The sequence below is a fragment of the Lissotriton helveticus genome, chromosome 5_1 (assembly GCF_964261635.1).
Source record: "Lissotriton helveticus chromosome 5_1, aLisHel1.1, whole genome shotgun sequence".
In the NCBI taxonomy this organism is placed as follows: Eukaryota; Metazoa; Chordata; class Amphibia; order Caudata; family Salamandridae; genus Lissotriton; species Lissotriton helveticus.
The window spans coordinates 1,298,781,377-1,298,807,221 of NC_136065.1; the positions used below are offsets into that span (position 1 = coordinate 1,298,781,377).

At 48.9% G+C, this 25,845-nt stretch overlaps 1 long non-coding RNA gene across 2 annotated transcripts in view; it reads left to right on the plus strand.

Annotated features, from left to right (window-relative positions):
* LOC144755333 (uncharacterized) overlaps nt 1-25,845 on the plus strand; it is a 91,363-nt gene that overhangs the window by 30,587 nt on the left and 34,931 nt on the right. Inside the window, exons 2-3 of one of the 2 annotated variants that reach the window (XR_013594875.1) lie at nt 17,086-17,214; nt 17,311-17,473. This is a non-coding gene — a long non-coding RNA (uncharacterized LOC144755333). The remainder of the gene's footprint in view (nt 1-17,085; nt 17,215-17,310; nt 17,474-25,845) is intronic. The other variant, XR_013594874.1, reaches the window with a different exon arrangement.

Here is a 25,845-nt window from a genome sequence, read left to right on the forward strand (position 1 = left end):
GAGGAGTTAGGGTTTCCTCTTTGGCTGTGTTCTATTGTTTTTGGTCTCCTTTCCTTGTTCCTTTTACAGACTCAGCTGCATTCTCTCATGGTACAGGAGAGTTTCATGGTAACCCCGGACTTCATCAATATACTCATGGAGAAACTGTGAAGCTCCATCTCAGAGTTTCCAAGTAAGAATTTCCAAGCCCAATTCACAAAGTTTTCAATTGAAAATATCCAAATCGAATTAGAATATATATTCCTCTTTGCAGTCTGGATCAGTGACACTACTGCTTAAGACACACTGCAGCTCCACTGTTTTGCTCTACTATTTCCTGATCCTGTCTACCCCAGGGTTATGCACCCATGAAAATTCCACACTTACATTTAGTGGATTAGGATTGACACTGAACTTTAAGACATATGGCACGACCCCTCGCGGCGGGATGCCTGACTTTCACCTTGTGGATACCCTGCTGGGGTTATCTCACAGGGGAATACCAGGACGGGTTCCCAAGGCAAGCGCCTTGATGCCTTCGGGTGATACGTGCGCTATATAAATCGCAATACATTTACATTTACATATGTGCTTCTCTAACCTGACACTTTCTCCTGGATTCCCTCTGTGTCCCATCCCATATTGCAGCAGGTCCTGCTGTTCACTGGAAACCCTGCCACCTGATGAAACAAAAACAATTGGCAAGGCCAAGGTGCCTGGTGTTGGCTGACAGCCTTTTATCTTTGCCAATCCTTGTTTTGTTTTGGCTTTTGTAATGCTGTTGTTGGGGGTGCTGCCAGTCCCTCGTCAATATAATTTAACCAATGCCTAAAAGCAAAAAAGTTGTTTGTTGGGCTCAAAAAGTACACGTGGCATTAAGGGGACTACTGTATGTGTGTATGTGCTCCCTGCGAAAGATTATAATGCCGTCACTCACAGTAAAGTTAGCCAATGGCTGAAGCGGACTGTCCAATTGCCGATGCTGTATGCTATAGTGAATGGAGGAAAAATGTGAATGACACAACAACAGATCAATGGCTGCAGTGTACTGACTGAAAGCCTGTATATTGCATGTATAATTTGGGTAAAAAAGGAAGTTCTTGGCTAATACCATTCATAACAAGCATTAGAAATGCCAATACATCTGGCTCACAAAAAAAGACACCCTTAGATGCCCATTAGGATGACGGGCGAACATTAGGATGCGCCCGCCACAGTGGCGGGCGCATCCTGTATCTTTAGCATTGCAGGCGGGCGGTGCTGAATGCACCGCCCGCCGCAATGCTAAAGATACATGCATTGCATTACAAAGCACAACGTGACAGGCACCGCGCGGTGCCTGCCACGTTGTACTTTGTAATGCTGGGGGGTACCATAGGTACCCCCCATGTGCACCCTCCACCCCCGCGGAGTCCCTGGGGGCCCGCAACGGGCCCCCGCAGGATGTCTCCGCATTTGGAAATGCCCATCGTAATATGGCTGGCGGTGTCTAATAGACACCGCCACCATATTAAACCTTTTCCGCCCCAGCCGCAAGGCGACCGGGGCGGAAAAGCTGCGGACGGTCTTTCCGTCCGCCGCGGTCCTCCCCGCCATACTAATATGGCGGGGGGGGATTCAGGAGAGGATGGCGGGCGGATTACCCCCTTCAGGCCGGCGGTGGCTACCGCCAGCCATCCTAATGGGCCCCTTAGTGTCATTGATGGGTTTAAACATTCAATTAGTCATCACACATGGCCCTTTCCCTCTCATGCATCCACTTACCCCTCCACTGACTCATTCTTGCAATCACCCTCTGATACAACTGCAATAAAACATGTACAAACCCAACAACATATGCAAGATAAATTAAAAGAATACAAGTAGAAAAAAGAAAACATGCTGCTGTCTAAACGCGGCAGGCATTTGCTTGCAATAATGAAACTCAACATGGCAGATGTGTCCGTCTTGTACAGGTATTGAAAATAGTCTTATGTTGTTTTAAAGTTCCAGCATGGCTGCCACATTTAGTACCAACTTCTTGGAGTGGTACAACAATGATACGCTAAGGACAACAGCACTCTACAATTTGTCTCCTGCTTTAGAGGTAGTGGCCACTTGGGACAGTGTACTGCAGATTAAATGAGCAGAAAGCAAGTGACCCATTAGCACAGCCTGGAGAACAGTAGTATTGTCATAAGAAACATTAAAATAAAATGAGGAGAAGCAAAGAAATTAAAGGGAAACTCCAGAAGGTGAAAATTGAAAACTAATGGCATTGGCTTTCCAGCCATGATACTGAAGTGCACTTATTTGTAGGTGTATGTACACATGTGATCAGAAAATGGCGTCATTCACAGGCCAAGAGAGCCATTGGCTGATGTCTACGGATCAATACCCCATGCAGTACACAGAAATGGATGGAAGCCAAGTGTAAATGACACCCAGGCAGACCAGTGGCAGTAGAGGGATGACCCAATATGGCCCTCTATGTGTCTATATGGATATATAATTATATATACATATATGAATATATGTATTATTTAAGGATTTTTTATTACAGAATGTCGGTAGATAGCTGAGAAGAGATGGTACTAAGAATTATTACTGTGCAGGTCTTCTCTTTTGGGGTTTGTCTATCTATCGACTTGAACACATGCTTTTCACAGTCAGTATGTCAGACCTACTACATTTATCATAACTTTTCATAACAAACAGATCCGACCTGTGGCATCAGAAATATTTTTCCTAGTAAACCAATCAAGCAAAGGTCAGCTGTTATCACTGGTTTGATACCATAACCAGCTGAGGCCTCCTGGACTGAGTTTTAGCTTTACCACCAGGCAACCATTAGGCATACAGTCATAAAATGACATAGTAAACAAAGTTACACTTGGCAAAGCAAAAAGCTATCTATCCTAAGCAGTAGAGGTCAGTGGTAGGAGTGCTGCCGGGCGGTGACCTGGGGCAGGGGAGGGGCAGGATGGGGGTTAGTAAACTACGGAATACGGCCAAATACAGCTAAGGAAACATAAAATTAAATAAAACTAATTTCTTTGTGCGCACTGCATTGCATGTGGCGATGCAGTGCGCGCAACGAAATTCATTTTATTTATTTTTATGTTTACTTACCTGTAATTGGCCGCATTCCATAGTTTACTACCCCCACCCTGCCCCTCCCCCGCCCCACGTCACCGCCCGGCAGCACTCCTACCACCAACTGCTACTGATTCTAAGCGGGCTAACAGGGATTCTGACAATGCAAATCTTCTACACCCACGCTTACCTCGAGGGGGTATCCAGCACCCAAACCCTTTCCCACTATGCTAGTCTGTAAGATTTAATATAACAAAATACTTATGTTTAGACTTTTCATTTCAAACAATCAGGCCTATAACTTTTATCATTAGCTTGGCACCATAACTGACTCAGACCTACTTTGTTAGTCGTAAGCCTCCCTGCAAGGCATCCATCAGGTATACTGTAATGAAACTACAAATATGTACAAAATGCAGTTGTCAAAACAATGTAATATTCCTACTCATAGAACCTAATAAGAATTACCATTGTGCAAATCATCTATTTGGTTTGATTGGGTTAGTCACCAACACTAAAACTGTCACTGTTCCCAGCTAGTCTAGCAGATTCTCAGTTATGTTTAAAAGCCCACCCGTACAAAAGCATCTGTGTGTATTTATGTTTATGCTTGTAATTCTGGTATAGGTACACACTGCTCTGGTACCTGTGTTGTACCAATCATATGTCGCTTTCTCACCAGTTGGTATTGTCATTATGTGCTTCTTTTCAGTACTGCATTTTGCCCCCTGGCCCCGTGTGCCATTGAACTGTTCAGCCTCCAGCCCCTACCTGTATGCTGTTGAGTTGTGACACCGTTGTGGGACCTACTGTGGGATTTGCCAAGATCTCAGGAGACCGCGGCAACTCTCAGTGGTGAACTTGGGCATGTTTTGCCTATTTAAACCACACCCAAGTGTCCAGCAACCGCTTTTCCTCAAGAACCTCCGAGAGTCAACACCATGCATTCGTGCAGAAGATCACTATCCTGAAGAACTTTTCTGCTTGAGACAGCTCTTTCACCTGTCATCTCCCTTGATTCGTCGCAGTCTTATCCTCTGCCGTTCAGCCTTACTAAGTCATCCGTAAGTGGTACTGTCAAGAGAGAAAGTCATCAATTACAAGGTATCCAACGTAACCAGTGGAGTAGTGTGGCTCACTGGTTAGAGGCGGCAGACCCGGGAGCAGAGGACGGCCCGGGACCAGGGTTCAATTCCCGACGCGGCAGGGTCTTGGACCAGGGTCAACGGACTCGATAATTCTCGCCTTGGTGCCTACTCTAACCAGGGATCACACTCGGCAACTCTGGGCATTAGCTTGCCTCATCTCCACAACAGCCCCCCACATACGCCGGGGATGCCTGGTTTCACCGTGGAGAGACCCAGTAGGGACCATCTCACAGAGAAAGCCAGGACGGGTTCCCCAGCGGTCTACAGCGCAGAGATACTCCTTCGGGAGTCGATTCTAGCGCGTTAGAAACCCGCAATTAACCAAGCGCTGGCCGCAAGACTTTAACCCCAGCATAGCGATTGCATAAACATTTGTTTAACGTGTGTAACGCGTACTAAGCTCATATTGTGAGAGGCTGTTGATAGACTTACCATATGTTTTAAGGTTTTGGACATTGCATTCTATATTAATCACAAACATTATGGGTATGTGATGTAATTCGAACATTAGCCAAGAATCTTGAGTAGATTGAGCTCCAGGGAACCACTGGAATACATGAGTGAATACTACAACTATATAGTACGTGAACAGCGACAATATAATAGGGTCAAATTATACTTCGCCACTAGACTTGCCGTGGTTGTTTCCAGAGGAGAGAAGGAGCACCTTACTGGACTGGGTGTAGAAGCACTCGTCACGCCACTGACTGCGGGGGTCACAGGAGCACTCGAGCACGGGACTCCATTTCCCAGGAGTCCGTGCACTGTCTTCACCTGCCTCACCTGTGCCAAAGCCCGCCCGGCCGCCCACCCGCCCATCAGATCTATTTAACAGCTCACGGTACCCGCTGGCGTGGGTCCCGCTTCGCCACTAGACTTGCCGTGGTTGTTTCCAGAGGAGAGAAGGAGCACCTTACTGGACTGGGTGTAGAAGCGCTCATCACGCCACTGACTGCGGGGATCACAGGAGCACTCGAGCACGAGACTCCATTTCCCAGGAGTCCGTGCACTGTCTTCACCTGCCTCACCTGTGCCAAAGCCCGCCCGCCTGCCCACCCGCCCATCTGATCTATTTAACAGCTCGCGGTACCCGCTGGCGCGGGTCCCGCTTCGCCACTAGACTTGCCGTGGTGGTTTCCAGAGGATAGAAGGAGCACCTTACTTGACTGGGTGTAGAAGCGCTCGTCACGCCACTGACTGCGGGGGTCACAGGAGCACTCGAGCACGGGACTCCATTTCCCAGGAGTCCGTGCACTGTCTTCACCTGTGCCAAAGCCCGCCCGCCCGCCCACCCGCTCACCGGATCTACTTAATAAAACGCAGATCCCGCTGCGCGGAACGCGCACGGAAACGCGCCCGGGCTAAGCCCGGGCAAAGGGCGGGCCGTCTAAGGCCGTCCAAGGTCGTTCGAGGCCGGGCCAGGCCCCCCCTGAAATCGTGGTATGGTGCTGAGTTTTCATGATTTCACACCAGTCTATTAGTCCTTTATCATTGTTCTGTTTTCATTCCTGTGTCAAAGCCTCTAGGAACCAGTTACTATGTCACTACGGTCTGGGAAGGATAGAAATGTAACCCTTTCATCCACGGGCGAGGTGGCCACGGGAACCTTGGACCAATTCTTTAAACGGGCAACTGTAATTTTAGAAAAAGAAATAGCCCTTCCTGAGCAACGCTTGTCCCTAGACCTCATAACAGGGAAGCGCTCGTCTCTAGGCCCAATTGGGTCAGTGGTCTCCCCCGAACCACCAAGACCATTAGATCCCTCAGCTGCTCAGGGCTCCAGTTCTAGTCCCACGCTGGTAGCCCCCGATAATATAGCAGGTTGGTAGCACCAGATAATATAGCAGGTTGCCGTATCCTAAACACATCTATAACCAGCACGGCCTCTAGCAGTTCTAATTGCAGAGTTTTAAATTCCCCCTTGCCACATAGTTCCCCCCTAATAGTTCAGAACCAGATCCCACCAGCTAAAACTAAACATAGTAAACGGAAAAGAGGGGGCGGTCCTCAGAAGGGTGGCCTGGCCAAAATTCAAAAGAAAAATAGTAATATCCCGGCTCCACATGTTGCTGTACAGCCCCATAGTCCGTATAGGGCCACCTCAGATTCTATCCTACATTCCCCCAATTGTGGTATAGATGATACTGGGTTGCTGGGTAAAATGGAAATTCTAGTGAAATCCTTGATGTTACCCTTACTGGAGAGAACCAGGATGATTAATTCTAAACTAGATCAGATAGAGAAGCTAGTTATAGCAAATTCCAGTACGCTGGATAATTTTGTAAGAGGAATGGATAACCCAAAGGACCTGGTTACTGCTCCACAAGGTTTGGGGACCGGTAACGGTTCAAGGGTGGTTCAACAAGCTACTATCGACAAGCCTAATATTCAGTCTGGACGACTAGATACAGAGAAGCGCCCTGTAGGTAAAAACCCCTTAGGTACTACTAGGGACAGGGGCTTGGTGGCAGGCGCAGTGCCTAGAACGCAGACCGCATCGTGTGTACTAGAAGGGCAGATTAATAAACAGATAACCTTAGACAGACAAGGCACCAACCTGGGCAGATTAAATAGAACTACCACTCATATTGATTTACCACCAGAGGCGGCACCCTTCGTGAGTGTCCTGTCAGGGGTGCCTGAGCTTGCAATTGGGAAAATTGAAGGGTATCAGGAATTAAAAAACAAAGTAGACTTTTGGCTAAGTAAAAATAGAACGCTTCCACCTAACATTGACGGGAAAATTCTAAACCTCAGAAGGGTGGGGTGGTTAGGACATATGACGAAGGATATAGAGAGAGATCTGGTTATAGTGAATTTTAGGGACAAACGTGTGATTCCCTACCTCCAAAGTTGGCAAACTCAAATAGGAGATGGAGGAATAGTCACGTGGGAACTAGGCGATTTCTATCCCGGACCACCACACATGACCTTTGAAAGACGCCAAACAGGAAACACCTATTTTGGGAGTACTGTACGTCCTGGTTTAAATGGTTATAATATCCCAACATTTAACCGGTTTGATCTACTCTCAAGCCTAGAAGCGGTCAATTGACTTACTAGTGATACCCCCAGTCTCAATGTAAAACCTATTTCACAAGATAGTGTGATAGACAAGGTGAATATGGAAGTATTTATGCCCTGTGAGGGGATGGCTGATTCAAACTATGTAGATCTTGCCCCCCCCAGAGAGAGGAACCTCCCAAGAGGGGGAACTGACCAAGTACATCTCTGAAACTGAAATAGCTAAGGTAGGAAATTGTGGAACATTTAGAGGTCTAGTTGTAATGGGCGATATGGCAAGGGTTGGGACTCCAGTGGTGAGTACTGTGTCATGGAACTCTATTAGTACCATTGAAAAGAAGGAAACATGTCGCCTTATTTTCTGGAACGTGGCAGGACTAAAATCCAAAATAAATAATACTATATGGGGAAGCATTGTAAATAGGTATGATATCATGGGTCTACAGGAAACATGGTTAATAGAGCCCATACATATTTCCGGATATAAAACCATGTTTACACCAGCAGTGCGGGGACCACATAGCAGGGCTAAGGGTGGTTTGTCTATGTACCTGTACAACCAGCTCAAATATGAGAAAGTACAATTACTATCCCATAACAGTTATTATCAGCTGGTGAAGATAGGTATTAATAAGGCTGCCGGTGTTATTGTCATACATTTCTATAATAACATCTCAACTATTAATATTGTTCAGACTATAAAAATGTTGGGTGCTGATTTAAAACATGAAATGGACACAAGCATAAAAGAAGTATCGGTTATTTGGGGGGGGGGGGATTTTAATTGTGCTCTTTGTAAACGGGGCGACAAGGCATTTGTGGTCTTACGCTGGACCAGGACACCAGCCTCACTCATTTTGAGCATACTATATGTGGGGATTTGCTAAATGAAATATTGTTCTCTTGTGATCTGGGGTATGTGAATGAAATTGGTCAAACAGGATCCCCCTTTGTCCCGACCTTTATTGGTAGGGGAGCGTCCACCACAATTGATTTTATATTATTCTCCACTAGGTATGGACGCCAGATCAAAAAATTTAAGACCCTTGATGTTGTATTGAGCGATCACCGACCGTTAACTCTGGAGATCGAAAACCCATTTCGGGATTTAGATAGGGAACAGTCAATTAGGCAGCTAGTCCCAGACGTGATACTTGGAAGGCAAAACGGCTACTCACTTAAATGGAGTAAACTGGCCCCAGATTTTTTTTTTTATAAATTGGTGACTAACAGCCAGATTCATCATCGGCATGTTTTGCGAGTCTGTAATAGCGAATAATAAGGAATCGCTATTACAGACTCGCAAAACGGGATTCATGTAGGAATCGCAATATTTATTGCGATTCCTACAGCTTCCTTATTTGCGATTAGCTAATTGCTAATCGCAAATAAGGAATAACTACCCATTCATTCCTATGGGCCTAAAGGCCCATAGGAATGAATGGGAAGACATATCAATGTGCGAATCGCTATTAGCGATTCGCATTTTGATTTTGTGATTTCAAGGGTGCAGGGGTGTCCAATGGACACCTTGTTGCACCCCTGAAATGACATTTCAATGCTGGTGTTACGCACACACATGTCCTTGGGACATGTGTGTGTGTAACATACAACTTAGAAAAATGCACTTAAGTGCATTTGTCTAAGTTTCCGCTATTTACCACGAGGTTTGACTTCGCGGTAAATAGCGGCCCAAATTCGCGAATTCGCAATTTTTAAATGTTTCATGAATTGCATTTAAGGAATCTCAAATAGAGATTCCTTAAATGCAATTCCTCGCAAATATGCGATTTCGCAATTAGCGATTTTTGCATTTGGGATGATGAATCCCAAATGTAAAAATTGCGCTCCCAAAGGGCCAGATTCGCAGAATCTGGCCATTTGCGAGCCGATTTTTCTTTCATGAATCTACCTGTAAATGTTCAGAAAGTTTCTTGCTTTGTCTGGATGAGCAAGCAGACAGTCTGTGTATAATTAAACATTTTAATTTTATTGCATCCTCTATCAAGGATATTTTGTGGGTTGAATCAAAGAATCGGGGGAAAACTAACAGGAGATGGTTTGATTCAGCATGCACAAAGGCACTCTCTAATCTTAAAAATGCCCTGCACGGGAATACTCGCGACCTCTTATTGGTTAGAGGGCTGAGGAAAACCTATAATGAGGCACTGAAAAAACGGAAAGTTGCAATAAAAAGGGATGCCTGGGAATCCCTCTGTGAGGCTTTGCTTTCTAGAGACCCATCTGCCTTCTGGAAAGCGGTAAATGCCCCCTTTCTTTATGATGATACAAAAGCACGTATAGAAATAGCGATCACTGAGGACGAATGGGTAACCCACTTCTCCGAGTTGTATAGCCCTACACAAGGGACATATCAATTGTTACCTGATATATCTGGGGAAGAAAAGGTTAAGGACATGAATTTGGTTGTAACCCTGAAAGAAGTTATGGCGAGCCTCAGAACAACCAAGGGCGGAAAAGCTGCAGGCCCGGATGGCATCCCAGCGTATTTATTTAAACACAATACTGAGCTTTGGGGGCCTATGCTAGTACAACATTTTAATGCTGCCTTTGCGAGGGGTCTAAATGCCTCTTGGTTCACTTCAGAAATTGTGCCAATATTCAAGAAGGGAGATAGGCAAAATTGCGCATGCTACCGACCCATTTCCCTTCTAGATGCATCCATACAGATCCTTGGGAGAGTCATTTTAGGGAGACTTCAAAGCTGGGCAGAGGACAGTGGGATAATCAGTGACCTGCAATACGGCTTCCAGAAGGGAGTTGGAACAGTAGAGCAGGGCCTAAACCTATTTATTATGCACCAAAAATACACCAGGGCAAAGGGGGAACGTATATATTTTACATTTGTTGACCTAACGTCAGCATTCGATTGCGTCTCCCACAGCAAACTTTGGGCAATATTAGAAAGTTTCGGGGTGGAAGAAAATATCATTTGTTTTCTAAGGGAACTATATTCAGGTGCCACAGCAGTTGTCCGTTACGGGAAGGATGGAGAATGCACTAGATACTTTGGGATAGGCCGTGGGGTACGCCAGGGGTGCGTCCTGGCCCCCTTTTTAGGGCTCGCCTGCTGATGCGCTTGCGCATAGCTGGCGAAGCTCTATAGCGGCTAATCCAGAGTTTAACCACTGGCGATTCCATGCAGTGCATGTGCGCTTTTTAGGTCATTGCGCAAGCGCAAGCCCTAAAAAGCGCGTGCACAATGCCACCAGCCGCCTGCCTGCCTGCCTCGCATTACCACATCAAAGGCAGCCCAGCCTCCCTCCCACAAGCTTCTCAGCGTGCGCTCTGCATTTCTCCTCCCAGCGCATTTCTCATCCCCTAATTATTCACGGTCGGCCGTACTTTCAGTTTCACGGCGTGCTTGTCTTCATCCTGTGCTTCATGTTGCTCTATGGAACTATGCATGTTTGCTGCTTTTTAAAGTGAGTTCTTCTTGTTTTTGCGTTTCAAACTTTATGCCTCAAAGACTCGTTTTAACTAGTGTTACCGTACTTTTATTTGAATATAACACACTTTTATCATTTCAGGGGGCTTTCTGTAACTTTACATGGCTGTGAGCATTTGCAGGCGTATTTTCACTCAGCGTCCTACTTTGCCTAATACTTTCTAACTAGTAAGCTTTCTTTCTGCGTGCATTTCAAGCATGGTGGCAAGTTGCATACTTTTATCTTGTAACAGTGAGTGTGGGATGTTACCGATGTACCCACCACACAGCTCCACCGAGGCACCCACCACACAGCTCCACCGAGGCACCCACCACTCAGCTCCACCGATGCACCCACCACACAGCTCCACCGATGCACCCACCACCCAGCTCCACTGATGCAACCACCACACAGCTCCACCGACACAGCTCCACCGATGCACCCACCACACAGCTCCACAGATGCACCCACCACACAGCTCCACTGATGCACCCACCACACAGCTCCACTGATGCTCCAACTAAGCTCCACCAATGCACCCACCACACAGCTCCACCAATGCACCCACTAAGCGCCACTGATGCACCCACCACACAGCTTCACCAATGCACCCACCACAGAGCTCCATGAGGCACCCACCACACAGCTCCACTGATGCCCCCACCACACAGCTCCACCGATGAACCCACCACACAGCTCCACCGATGCTCCAACTAAGCTCCACCAATGCACCCACCACACAGCTCCACCAATGCACCCACTAAGCTCCACCCATGCACCCATCCCACAGCTTAACCGAGGCACCCACCACACAGCTCCACCGAGGCACCCACCACACAGCTCCACCAATGCACCCACCACACAGCTCCACCAATGCACCCACCACACAGCTCCACCTACACAGCTCCACCGATGCACCCACCACACAGCTCCACCGATGCACCCACCACACAGCTCCACCGAGGCACCCACCACACAGCTCCACCGATGCACCCACCACACAGCTCCACCGATGCACCCACCACACAGCTCCACCGATGCAGCCACCACACAGCTCCACCGACACAGCTCCACCGATGCACCCACCACCCAGCTCCACCAATGCACCCACCACACAGCTCCACTGACACAGCTCCACCAATGCACCCACCACACAGCTCCACCAAGGCACCCACCACACAGCTCCACCAAGGCACCCACCACACAGCTCCACCAAGGCACCCACCACACAGCTCCGCCGAGGCACCCACCACACAGCTCAACCGATGCACCCACCACACAGCTCTACCGATGCACCCACCACACAGCTCCACCGATGCACCAACTAAGCTCCACCGATGCACCCACCACACAGCTCCACCAATGCACCCACTAAGCTCCACTGATGCACCCACCACACAGCTCCACCGATGCACCCACCACACAGCTCCACTGATGCACCCACCACCCAGCTCCACCGATGCACCCCCCACACACCTACACCGACACAGCTCCACCGATGCACCCACCACCCAGCTCCACCGATGCACCCACCACACAGCTCCACCGACACAGCTCCACTGATGCACCCACCACACAGCTCCACTGATGCACCCACCACACAGCTCCACCGATGCACCCACCACACAGCTCCACCGATGCTCCAACTAAGCTCCACCAATGCACCCACCACACAGCTCCACCAATGCACCCACTAAGCTCTACTGATGCACCCACCACACAGCTTCACCGATGCACCCACCACAGAGCTCCACCGAGGCACCCACCACACAGCTAAACCGATGCACCCACCACACAGCTCCACTGACAGCTCCACTGATGCACCCACCACACAGCTCCACTGATGCACCCACCACACAGCTCCACCGATGCACCCGCCACACAGCTCCACCGATGCTCCAACTAAGCTCCACCAATGCACCCACCACACAGCTCCACCAATGCACCCACTAAGCTCCACCCATGCACCCACCACACAGCTTCACTGATGCACCCACCACAGAGCTTCACCGATGAACCCACCACAGAGCTCCACCGAGGCACCCACCACACAGCTTCACCAATGCACCCACCATACAGCTCCACCTACACAGCTCCACCGATGCACCCACCACACAGCTCCACCGATGCACCCACCACACAGCTCCACCGAGACACCCACCACACAGCTCCACTGATGCACCCACCACACAGCTCCACCAATGCACCCACCACACAGCTCCACCGACACAGCTCCACCGATGCACCCACCACACAGCACCACCGACACAGCTCCACCGATGCACCCACCACACAGCTCCACTGATGCACCCACCACACAGCTCCACCGATGCACACACCATACAGCTCCACCAAGGCACCCACAACACAGCTCCAACGATGCACCCACCACACAGCTCCACCGAGGCACCCACCACACAGTTCCACAGAGGCACCCACCACACAGCTCCACAGATGCACCCACCACACAGCTCCACCAATGCACCCACCACACAGCTCCACCGATGCAGCCACCACACAGCTCCACCGACACAGCTCCACCGATGCACCCACCACCCAGCTCCACCGATGCACCCACCACACAGCTCCACCGATGCTCCAACTAAGCTCCACCAATGCACCCACCACACAGCTCCACCGAGGCACCCACCACACAGCTCCACCGATGCACCAACTAAGCTCCACCGATGCACCCACCACACAGCTCCACCAATGCACCCACTAAGCTCCACCGATGCACCCACCACACAGCTCCACCGATGCACCCACCACACAGCTCCACTGATGCACCCACCACCCAGCTCCACCGATGCACCCTCCACACACCTACACCGACACAGCTCCACCGATGCACCCACCACCCAGCTCCACCGATGCACCCATCACACAGCTCCACCGACACAGCTCCACTGATGCACCCACCACACAACTCCACTGATGCACCCACCACACAGCTCCACCGATGCACCCACCACACAGCTCCACCGATGCTCCAACTAAGCTCCACCAATGCACCCACCACACATCTCCACCAATGCACCCACTAAGCTCCACTGATGCACCCACCACACAGCTTCACCGATGCACCCACCACAGAGCTCCACCGAGGCACCCACCACACAGCTAAACCGATGCACCCACCACACAGCTCCACCGACACAGCTCCACTGATGCACCCACCACACAGCTCCACTGATGCACCCACAACACAGCTCCACCGATGCACCCGCCACACAGCTCCACCGATGCTCCAACTAAGCTTCACCAATGCACCCACCACACAGCTCCACCAATGCACCCACTAAGCTCCACCCATGCACCCACCACACAGCTTCTCCGATGCACCCACCACACAGCTTCACCGATGCACCCACCACAGAGCTCCACCGAGGCACCCACCACACAGCTCCACCAATGCACCCACCACACAGCTCCACCGATGCACCCACCACACAGCTCCACCTACACAGCTCCACCGATGCACCCACCACACAGCTCCACCGATGCACCCACCACACAGCTTCACCGAGGCACCCACCACACAGCTCCACCGATGCACCCACCACACAGCTCCACCGATGCACCCACCACACAGCTCTACCGATGCACCCACCACACAGCTCCACTGACACAGCTCCACCGATGCACCCACCACACAGCTCCACCGATGCACCCACCATACAGCTCCACCAAGGCACCCACAACACAGCTCCAACGATGCACCCACCACACAGCTCCACCGAGGCACCCACCACACAGTTCCACCGCGGCACCCACCACACAGCTCCACAGATGCACCCAACACACAGCTCCACCAATGCACCCACCACACAGCTCCACCGATGCAGCCACCACACAGCTCCACCGACACAGCTCCACCGATGCACCCACCACCCAGCTCCACCGATGCACCCACCATGCAGCTCCACCGACACAGCTCCACCGATGCACCCACCATACAGCTCCACCGAGGCACCCACCATACAGCTCCACCGATGCACCCACCACGCAGCTCCACTGATGCACCCACCACACAGCTCCACCGAGGCACCCACCACACAGCTCCACAGATGCACCCACCACACGGCTCCACAGATGCACCCACCACAAAGCTCCACAGATGCACCCACCACACAGCTCCACCGAAGCACCCACCACACAGCTCCGCCGAGGCACCCACCACACAGCTCCGCCGAGGCACCCACCACACAGCTCCACTGATGCACCCACCACACAGCTCCACCGATGCTCCAACTAAGCTCCACCAATGCACCCACCACACAGCTCCACCAATGCACCCACTAAGCTCCACCGATGCACACACCACTCAGCGCAACCACAGCATCACTCAGCGCAACCACAGCATCACTCAGCACCACCACAGCATCACTCAGCGCAACCACAGCATCACTGGTTCAAATATGTTCTTTCAATTTTTCAAGCTGTTTTCAAGCTTTCACGCTTTATTACAAATCACAAAAAGATGTTAATATTTCACTTCTGTTCTTGGATTTTCGTCACAATAAAAAACACTGAACATAATCTTCACAAAAGTTATTTACAAAAGTTTAAGCTATTGCCATTACAAATTAAATGAATTATTTAAGTATTAATTATTTAAAAAAATTAAAAGCCATTGTTATTTGTAATATCAATACATCTAAGTCACGTAAATACAAAACATGTTGCATTACAAATGCTATAAGTGTCACATTTGCGAAAGTTATAACTATTGGCATTGTAAATGACAAAGTTATTAATTTAGCTATTTTAAAAAATAACACATAAAAAAAAATTCATTTATAAGACCAATAGCTCAAACTTTTCTAATGCGAGCCCTATTGCATTTCCAATGCTTGTTATTCCTAGTCTACATTAATGGCCTCGAAAGAATCCTGCTACAAGAGTGCAGGGATATGCCCATGGTAGGTAAAAGATCAATCCCTGCACTCTTGTACGCAGACGATGCGGTCATAATGGCACGGACACCCCTTGCCCTACAGGGCTTGATAACATCTTTTAATAACTTTATGCTAAATCTGGATCTAAAAATTAACTGTACAAAAACGTTCTCCATGAACTGCGGCACAGGTAGTAGTAGACGGATAAAAACCATGTATATAAATGATAGTCCCCTGGATTCCACCACTACCTTCCCTTACTTAGGTATCCTGTTCCACGAGTCTGGCACATGGGCAAGTGCTGTAAAATTAAGAAGCCTTTTGTTTTCGAAATCAATAATGGCCTTAAAAAACTGTATTAAAAAAATGGGTAAAAAAACGATCAGGGAAATTTTAACGATTTTTAATGCGACCTGTATATCAGTTGCTCTTTATGGCTCAGGACTCTGGGGATATGCCAATACAAATTCCATCCAAATAGTGGAAAATACGTTTCTGAGGCACATCCTAGCTGTACCTGAGAGTGTCTCGACTTATATTTGCCGCACGGAACTTGGCCAGCCACACATTGAAGACACAATCAAAATCCAGTCTATACTTCTTTGGCATAGGGTCTGGACAACCAATGAGTGTGTATTGAATCGCGCGATTCAGACGGACGTTCTAAACTTAGAACACGTGAGCAGGATCAAATGGCTAGTCTATGTGAAACGTTTCCTTGCTGAAACTGACTGCCGAAATTATTATGATGATCCTCTCACAATGGCTAATATCACGAGGAAGATATTGAAAAAACAATGTATGGAATTGATATTAACTCAGTACAAACTACAGCCATATTTAACCTTGTATATGTCCAACTATGAGAGGTTTGTCCTGACACGTTTCAGGCTAAATATTCTTTTTAGACTTTTGAGTTTCCCTGTTATGAACACCTGGTCCCATGATTTAGTTGAGTGCCCATGTGATGACTCTTCAGCCCAGTCGGACATTCATATTTTATTTTTCTGTAAATTCTATATATTGCCACGCAGGAAATTGATTATCCCAATTTTAAAGGAAATGAACTTAAATCGATGACGCCCAGCATTTTTAGAATTGCAGAGATTGGACACAGTATTAACTGTTGCATCTATTTCTGAATTTTAAAAAAAAGTTTTTATACTACGAAAATCAATTTGTATGGATGAATTTTAAGAGCCTTTTAAGTATAAAATTGCCTTTTTATGATGTATTATGTATGATACTTCTTTGTAATGAATTTTTATGTTGTGTACTTTTATGGTTATTGATGATTAACCGAATAAAGTAATACATTGAATTGAATTGAATTGAGTAGATTGAGCTCCAGGGAACCACTGGAATACATGAGTGAATACTACAACTACATAGTACGTGAACAGCGACAATATAAAAGGGTCAAATTATACTATTTTGCCTTGCGTGTGAGAGGTTATGTCTAATAATAACCTTAGGTACTAAATACATGTTTTCTGTTTCCATTCTTAGACGTGTATGCACATGCTACGCAGTTAAAGTCCCATCCAGGGACAAATTTGAACAGGCAGTAGGAAACCCTACAAAGACATCAGTCATCAGAATTACGCTACAGATGTCACGACTGACAGTTGATTGCAGGTATGCGGGAGACTAGCTACACTACGGGTCATCTCAGGAAGGGTGGGCACACCTAAATTTTGCAGACCAACTCACTATCCTCTCCTTGATTTCAAGACTCGACGACTATCCAAGGGTACTGAAGATGACGTCCAAACAGGCCCTCCTCCCAGGCTCTACCCCATCTCCATTGTGGGAATTAATATTCACAGGCAGAAACATAGGGTGGACAGAGTTGGGTCCCCAGCATCCCTGCGAAGCAGGCAGTGTGGGTTGTCAGGTAAGCGCAACCTTGTTGTAGCCTGACAAAAACCCTTTCCTACTAAATTATTAAGCCAGGCCTACTGCCTTTGAAATAAGATTCCATAATAAACAGGCCAGACTTATGGATCTGGCATAACCTCTTCCCTGCACACCAATCAAGTATATATCTGTTATCATTGGGTGACCACCATAACTAACTTAGGCCTACCCCACTGAGCAACCATCAGGCATACAGCCAGAAAATTTCAAATGCATAAAAAAATCACTATTGCAGAGCAAAATTCCAATTCTCCCCAACAGGGCTTAACATGGATTCTCATAGTGCAAATCTTCTATAACCACAGTTTGTCAGAGGGTGTAACCAACACTAAAACTCTTACCTGCCAAGGTAATCTGTGAGATTCCTCGTAACAAAAAAAACAATTTTAATTCAGAATAATAACAACCAACCCTTAAATGCCTATTCACTTAAGCTTATGCAAGCAAGCAAATAACTTTATTTTGGTTCATTGAACCATAAAAGTACAGATGCAATTGCAAAACCTAATACGATACAATCTAAGCTGGTTGATTTAAAATCAGAACACAACAAGCAAATAAAATGAATTTACAAAAAAAACGCAGTTAAAAATATGCCGTCAGTAAAAATGTTGGGGGTGATGTGCCTTCAGTAAGGTACGTAGATGTATAAATTCAATCTTGAATTATGCCAGAATTCTTATGCAATGTAACTCATAACCATATGTTCAGTGCCCTCTGGCCTCAGAGAGCCTTTGGAGTGTCAGCGGATTGGTTGCAGACTCAACTTTAGCCTAATCCTCCACACAGTTAGCAAATAACGTGATAGAGCAAAAACCAAACTGTGCCTTGCATCTCATTTTAAAATACGAAAGGCCACTGAAAATGTTCTAACTTCTAAGTTCTAACAGAGAGGAACTAACCATTTTATCCTTCCATTCAGGTAGGCTTGACAGAGGAACAAAACATGCTCTTCTGTTTCCTTATATACCCACAAGATGGGCATGCAGTACTGGTTGGCTCATGAGTTTCATCCCATTTAGCAGTAAAGGAGGCAAATGGAAGTGCACCATAACGAAATTGGAGATAAAACTTCCTGGCTGTTGGAGGTTCAATCTCATCAAGAAACTGTTCTAGCTTGAATTTGTTCTTCATCAAAAGAAAATAATCAGTCAGTGTGCCCAGTCAAGAATGAGCCTGCAATTGTATCCGTTTGTTCTGCCCATAATTTCTCATTAGAATTATTATTTTTTTTTTTTACAGAGTTTCATATAGCGCGAACTAGACCCAAACCGAATCAGGTATCAGAGCGCTTTACATATTTTCCAGTTACATTACATGAGGACACACTTTCATTTTTTAGGCACTGGGAGATTAAGTGATTTGCCCAGAATCACAGGAGGTGAGAAATAATTTGTTAGTAGTAGCAGCTACCTGCAGATCATTCCACAGGTTCCCCCACCTCATCTTACCCACTGTCTCTCTTACGTGCTTGGTCCATGGCATGCTTTCAGACGAAGGGATCTCTAAGACTTCTTTAACCCTTCACGATAGCAGTGGAGCTCAGGGATAGCTTAACTACGTCTCCAATAAATGATTGGTCGCAGTCTAGCACCATCTGAGATGTGTCTGAGCCCCATATCTAGCCCTGGAGGAGGCAGAGGGTTGCTCGTTGGTGAACCCGTCAGCTGTCGTAAAAATAGATTTTTAACTGATACCATTTTAGTCATACCCCTGTGACCCCAGAGCTCCACCCCTCAAGCTTATGCTTTTCACAATCAATATACCAGTCCCGCTGACATTATTTTCATAATAAATAATTAGGGTTATAGCCTTTATCGTTGGCTTGTCACCAAAACCAACTCAAGATTACTGTACTGAGAATAAGCTTTCCACAAGGCAACTATCTGGCATACCATCATAAAAATACAAATGCAAACAAAATTACAGGCAGTAAAGCAAAATACTATCTCTCTTAATAGAGCATAACAAGGATTGGTGTAGTGAATATCTTCTATTCCGCTGTTTGTTCCAGTGGATCGCCAGCACAAAAAAACCCTTGCCTACTAAGGTAACTGTTAAATTCTGTGTAACAAAATACTTGCCTATAGGCTTTTACCACAGAATAATATCAATCCATTCTTAAAGGCCTAATCCCTTGAACACATGCTTTTCACAATAAATAGGTCAGGCCTACTGGTCTTTTTATAACATTTTATAATAAACAGAGCAAATCTGTGCATCCTGGCATGACCTTTCCCAATGCCCCATAACGCCTTTACTCGCTACCATAGGCTTTACAACTTAATCAACAAAGGCCTATTCAAGTGCATATAAAACTGGCAACCATCCTCCATACAGTTATAACATTATTTAGGAAAAATACAGTTTGCAAAACAATATACAAACTGTTAGACCTGACATCCTTGGCATGGTTTTCCCCCATCTTTTTGCCTCTGACTCATGTATTTTTTGATGCTGTGCTGGATTTCGTTTTTGCTGGTTTAGATGCTTTGGACCCTCTGCCACTGCTGATCAGTGTCAGAGGGTAAGTGCTCCCTCTGTAAATTGTCATATTGATTGAGTATACCTAATTGGCATATTTGTATCACCACGAAGTCCCTAGTAGAGGGCACTGTGTGTGCCAGGGCTGGTGATGACAAATGCTACTAGTGGGCCTGCAGCGCAGATTGCGCCACCCACATGAGTAGCTTTTAAAAGGTGACTCAGGCCCGCCAGCGCAGGGCCTGTGTGCAGTCAGTGACTGCCATGTCAGCCTGGCCAGTGTCCCCACTGGCTAGGCTTAACCCTCCCCTGTCTGTGCACCTCAGCCACCCCTATGGAAGGCTCCAGGTACCCCCCTGGGTAGGGTGCAGTGAATGGATAGGGTAGAGCGTGTACTAGTGCACGTAACATGCTCTGGTAGAGAGCAGCAGCCACTTTGTGTGCTCACTGCTGTAGGGCTGTAGGGCTCCCTAGGGTAGCCTGGGGAGGCTGGTCCCATTGGATCCCAGCCTATCTCCCTATAGGAACAAGATGGAACATCCATGAAAGATATCCCTGAACTCAGAATTAAATGACACATCTTTTGGTGAAGGTTGTTTTTGGATCCTGGGGTTGAGAATAGCATTTTTAGAAGTGGCTGTTCTTTTGTATAAACCTTTCTGTGTGCCTGGGCCTGTGTGTGGAATGCCTGCGTGACAGGAGCTGCAGGGCCCCGGAGGGGGGTTGGAGTCAGCCCAGGGGTGAAAGGCGACATCTGTTGCCCGGGGAAGGGGAGAGAGAAGAGCCTGATAGTGCTGGGCTGTGCCTGCCTGACCACCGTGCTGGCTAACTCCCCTGCCGATCCACTGTCACCTCTGGCCCTGAAGCTGTCAGGAAGAAGAACACCAGAAACATTCCCGAGCCAAGGATCCCCTTGCACAAAGGACTTCAAAGGCGTTCAGGGGTATAAGGGAAGGACCCCTTACTACAGAAGATTAGATTCTGAAACTCTACAATCAAGACGGACCCTCTGCTGGAAGGAGGACGGCGAGAGAACTAAAGGAAGATTGCCTTGCTGTATGCTCTAAGGGCTGACCTGTTCTGCTGTATCACTGGAAGCTGAGGCGGAGAAAGGGACTTTGCTGTGGGCTGTGTCCCTGCCTGCTTGAAACGGCTGAGACTTTGCTGTGTGCTGTGCCTACAGCTTGAATCTCCAAGGGCCTGAGAAGAGCTGGCTCCCTGTCTGCAACCCAGGAACATAAAGGTTGCCCAGGGCTACAAGAATCTGCTGTGCCCCCCCCCCTGAAGCTGCTGTGTGGCGAGGAGATCGTGCAACCGTGTGGTTTGCCTGTTTAGCGCATTGGCTGCTCTCTACTGCTTGAGAGCGCCGCGCTGACCCAGCCTGCTGCAGGGCCAAAGTCGACGTGCTCATCGACACGTGTGTGGGGCAGACCGGAGACCTGTGAGCCCCTGCAGCGCAAGGGGCGCTGAAAAACAATTGCTGGCCGTATCACCGCCGCTGCTCGGGGCCAGAGAACCTCCGAGGGAAGCGCCATCCTGATCGGCGCTGAACCGGCGAAGAACGAAGCCGCCGTGCTCCCATTGGTGGAGGGAGCCGAGCCCCCTCACTAACGCCGCGACGGGATTGGCCCGTGCGGCGCAGCGTCATCAGCAGTGCTGGGCCGTGATTGGCCTAGGGAGCGGAGCGTCATCGTTGCCTGTCCCGGGAGCCGCACTGCCATTGGCTGACTCCCGGGTGCTGTGGAGGCTCGCCTGAGGAGCCGCGAGGGGATTGGCTGCCGTCGCTGAGGCAGCTGAAGAAGCCGAGGAATGAGCGCGATCACCGCCGGGCCCGGGAAGAAGTGACCTGACCTCGCCGAGGGATCTCCGCATGTGCTCCAGCCCCTGGCCTGCCGTCTCTGCTCCCCGCTGCTCTTTGAAGGATCCAGAGCGGGCGGAGAGCGTCCGGAGACCGGCCGGGCGGGAGCCACACTGAGCCTTCCCCCGCGAGGTGCCCCTGGGGGACCCGCGTCACCGCGAGCACGGGGAAAGAAGTCCCCCCTCCCTCAGGATACCGGGTGAGACGCGCTAGGAGCGCTTGTGGTCCCTGAAGCCAGGGGACCATTGGGGCATAATTTAATAACGCTGGCATTGTTTCTTTGCTCATTTGGAGAGCATTGTCAACCCAATAACTTTGGCATATCTTCTAAACGTTGGCATTGTTTGGACTGCTCATTTTTAGAGCGTAGCCATTATAAATCGGTGGCATTAGGTTTAATACTGATTTGAAGAGACTTGAGACATTTGTTTTTATGTGACAACTTCCTGAAACTACGTACCACCATTAAGATTAAGTGCCTCATTTTAATAATGAAGTGATTATCGTGCAACTGCTTGATTTACCTTGCTGAAACTAGATAAAGTTATATATTTTTATAAAAATATACTTACCTGTGTGGTCTCAGTTTGTGGTGGATTGGGGATTATTGTTGTGTTAAGTGCAAATGTTATCCACATTGTCTCCGAGTTTAGCCTAGACTGCTCGCGCCATGCTACCTAGAGGGTGAGCAGGGGTTATCTCAGAGGGTTATTCCGTTGCCCTGACCGGAGCTAGGGGTCCCTACTTGGGCCAAGGTACTTACCTTTGCCAACCAGAGACTCCCGGTTCTAACATTGGTGGCTCGCGGTGCGGATTTTGAACTAATAATTGCACTTGACCGGCAGTAATTTCTTGTACATCACTAGTCTAGTTTAGCAGAACAGGTTGCGCAAGACTTTTTCTTTTTGGTGAAACCTTTTTAGTTGAAAAAGGGTAGGAAGCATCATGTCTCGGAAAGCGCCAAGCGTGAATGGAGACGTGGAGGTGGAATTTGAAATCCAGAAGTTGTTAACCTATAACAAGGAGCAACTGAGAAAAGTCTGCAAACAGCTTGAATGCCCAGTGAGGGGCGGCGCAAATAAGGAAGAGCTACGGACAGCTCTGAGGGCCTGGTGGGAGGCCAAACATGGTGTCCCAGAAGCTCCTATTGAAGAGGGTGGCGCACAGGAGATTGGGTTTTTGCCCAGTGAATTGCCAGTGGCAAAGCCAGCGTCTAGGGCCGGCAGCACCCACTCCAGTAGGAATATTTCTCCAGAGGAAGTGGAGGAGAATCAGAGAACTAGGGCCCATGAGATTGAGCTTTTGAAACTCAGAGCGGACGCCGATGAGAAGAAACTGCGCCTGGAAATTGAGAGAGAGGCACAGGAGAGGAGGCATGCTCTCGCTTTGGAGGAAAAGAAGCTCCAATTGGCTCATGAGAGGAGCATGAAGGAATTGGATTTCAAATATAAAGAGAGGGGGTCCAGTTCTAATGGTGGCAGCGCACAACCAGTACAGGCGGGTAAGGTATACATACCAAAGGATCTGGTACAGAATTATCAGAGGGGTGAGGATATTTATGCGTGGTTCAGAGCGTATGAACTTGCCTTAAAGATGAATGAGGTGCCTGAGAAGAATTGGGGAGCAGGATTGTGGAAGCATTTTGAGGCCTCTGGGAGGGATGTTTTGGCACCCTTAGAAGCAAAGGATGCTTTGTCCTACTCCGCCATGAAGGAGGCTTTGTGCCTCAGGTATGGGCTCACTGCTGAACAGTACCGCCAGAAGTTTAGGAACTTCAAGAAGCTTGATTCAAGTACTTGGGTGGAGTGTGTGAGTATGTACACGCGTGCACTGGAAGGTTGGATGAAGGGCAGCAAAGTTACTGATTATGTGGGGTTGTGTCACTTGATTAGTAGGGAGCACTTAAGTAGTTTGTGTGTCCCAGAGCTGCGCCAGCATCTTTTGGATAGTAAGTTAACTGATCCCAGTGAGCTTGCTAAAGAGGCGGACCGGTGGACTAGCACCAGGGTCCACAAGGGGGTGGTAAGTACCCCAGCCAAGGGTGGACAGGGTCCCCAGCAGAAGAGTGGGGGGGACACGGGTAATCAAAAGGAGTCTTCTAAAGGGCCCCAAACTGGTTCCCAGGAGAAGGTGTCTCAACCCCCCAAGTCTAAGAAGTCCTGGCCCCGTAAGGGCAAGCAGGACAACAGGCCCCCGCCTACCTGCTTTACATGTGGGGCGGTGGGGCACATTGCCCCCAAATGTCCAAAGAAACCTCCAGCACCCTCTGGTGCTCCAGCACCGGCATTGGCCAGTGTAGCTTTGGGAGGGGATTTGATCTCTAGTGGGGAGGAAGGGTTAGCAGTGATGACCCTTGTCTCTTTAGGAGACCGAGAGATGGCCCAGGAAACCTTGCTGCCCCAAAACACTAAGAAATACGGGCAGAAGGTGACCATCAATGGACAGGTGGTGGAGGCTCTGAGAGACACAGGGGCCAGCGTGACATCTGTTAGGTGTCAGTGGGTGTCTGAAGAGCAAATTGTTCCCCAGGTACTCCGGCCTGTGGTGGCAGCTGACAGTTCAGTGCGCTACTGCAGGCTGGCGAAAGTTCCATTTGAATGGGGAGGAGTCTCCGGTATTTTGAAGATTGTAGTAAGTGATGCCTTGCCTGTAGATTGTCTATTAGGTAATGACCTGGAGAGCTCCCCATGGAAAGAGGTGGAGCACCGGACTCACTTGGAGATGTTGGGTTTGCCTGCGTGGATCTGTGTGTCCACCCGTGCAATGACAGTAAGAGAGGGCGGTCTAACAGAGCTGGAGCCTGGAACAATGGCCCAGGGACCTGCCAAGAGAGGAAGGGGTAGAGGGCGCGGGAAACCGGCCCCCACTGTTCCCACGGTCCAGGAGGAGGCAGACCCGGAAGGGGATGCCCTGGAACCTACAGGGGAGCAAGTGGCCGAACTAGGGGAATTGCCTGAGCTGTCCCAGTGGCAGCAAGAGGGTGGTCCCTCCAGGGAGGAATTCTGCCAGGCTCAGAAGGAGTGCCCTTCTCTCATTGGTGTGCGGCAGCAGGCTGCTGACCAGGCCGCAGGCCTGGGGTCCAAGGAGCATTTGATCTATTGGGAGGATGACTTACTTTATAGTGAGCCTAAGTTCGCTGAGCCCGGCGCAGCCCGTGTGCTGGTGGTACCGGAGCGCTTCAGGAGCTTCCTACTGGGTCTGGCTCATGACGTGCCTCTCGCAGGACATCTGGGGCAAGACAAGACCTATCACAGGCTTGTCACCCATTTCTACTGGCCCCAGATGAAGACGCACGTCTCTGCCTTTTGTAAGTCTTGTCAGACTTGTCAGGCCAGTGGCAAGAGTGGAGGGAAGCGCGTGGCACCCCTCCAACCCTTTCCCGTGGTGAGCACCCCTTTTGAGCGGGTGGGCATTGACATCGTGGGGCCCCTGGATCCCAAGACAGCCCTAGGCAACAGGTTTATCCTGGTCTTGGTGGACCATGCCACTCGGTACCCGGAAGCCCTTCCGCTCAGGACAGTCACCGCCCCAGTGGTGGGCCGTGCCCTGATGGGGATCTTTTCCCGGGTGGGATTTCCGAAGGAGGTCGTTTCGGACCGCGGGACAAACTTCATTTCTAAATATATGAAGTCCCTGTGGAGTGAGTGTGGGGTGACTTACAAATTCACCACTCCTTACCACCCTCAAGGAAATGGTTTGGTTGAGAGATTCAACCGCACATTGAAGGGCATGATTATGGGCCTGGAAGAGCCCATGAGGCGGAAATGGGATGTCTTGTTGCCATGCCTGTTGTTTGCCTACAGGGAGGTGCCTCAGAAATCATTAGGGTTCAGTGCCTTTGAGTTGCTGTATGGCCACCCTGTCAGAGGGCCTCTGGCTCTGGTGAAGGAGGGGTGGGAGAAATCCCGTGGGAAAACCCCTCAGGATGTGTTCAGCTATGTGCTGGCCATTCGCAACCAGACCAAGCGCTTCAGGAAGCTCGCTCAAGAGAACCTGGAGGCTAGCCA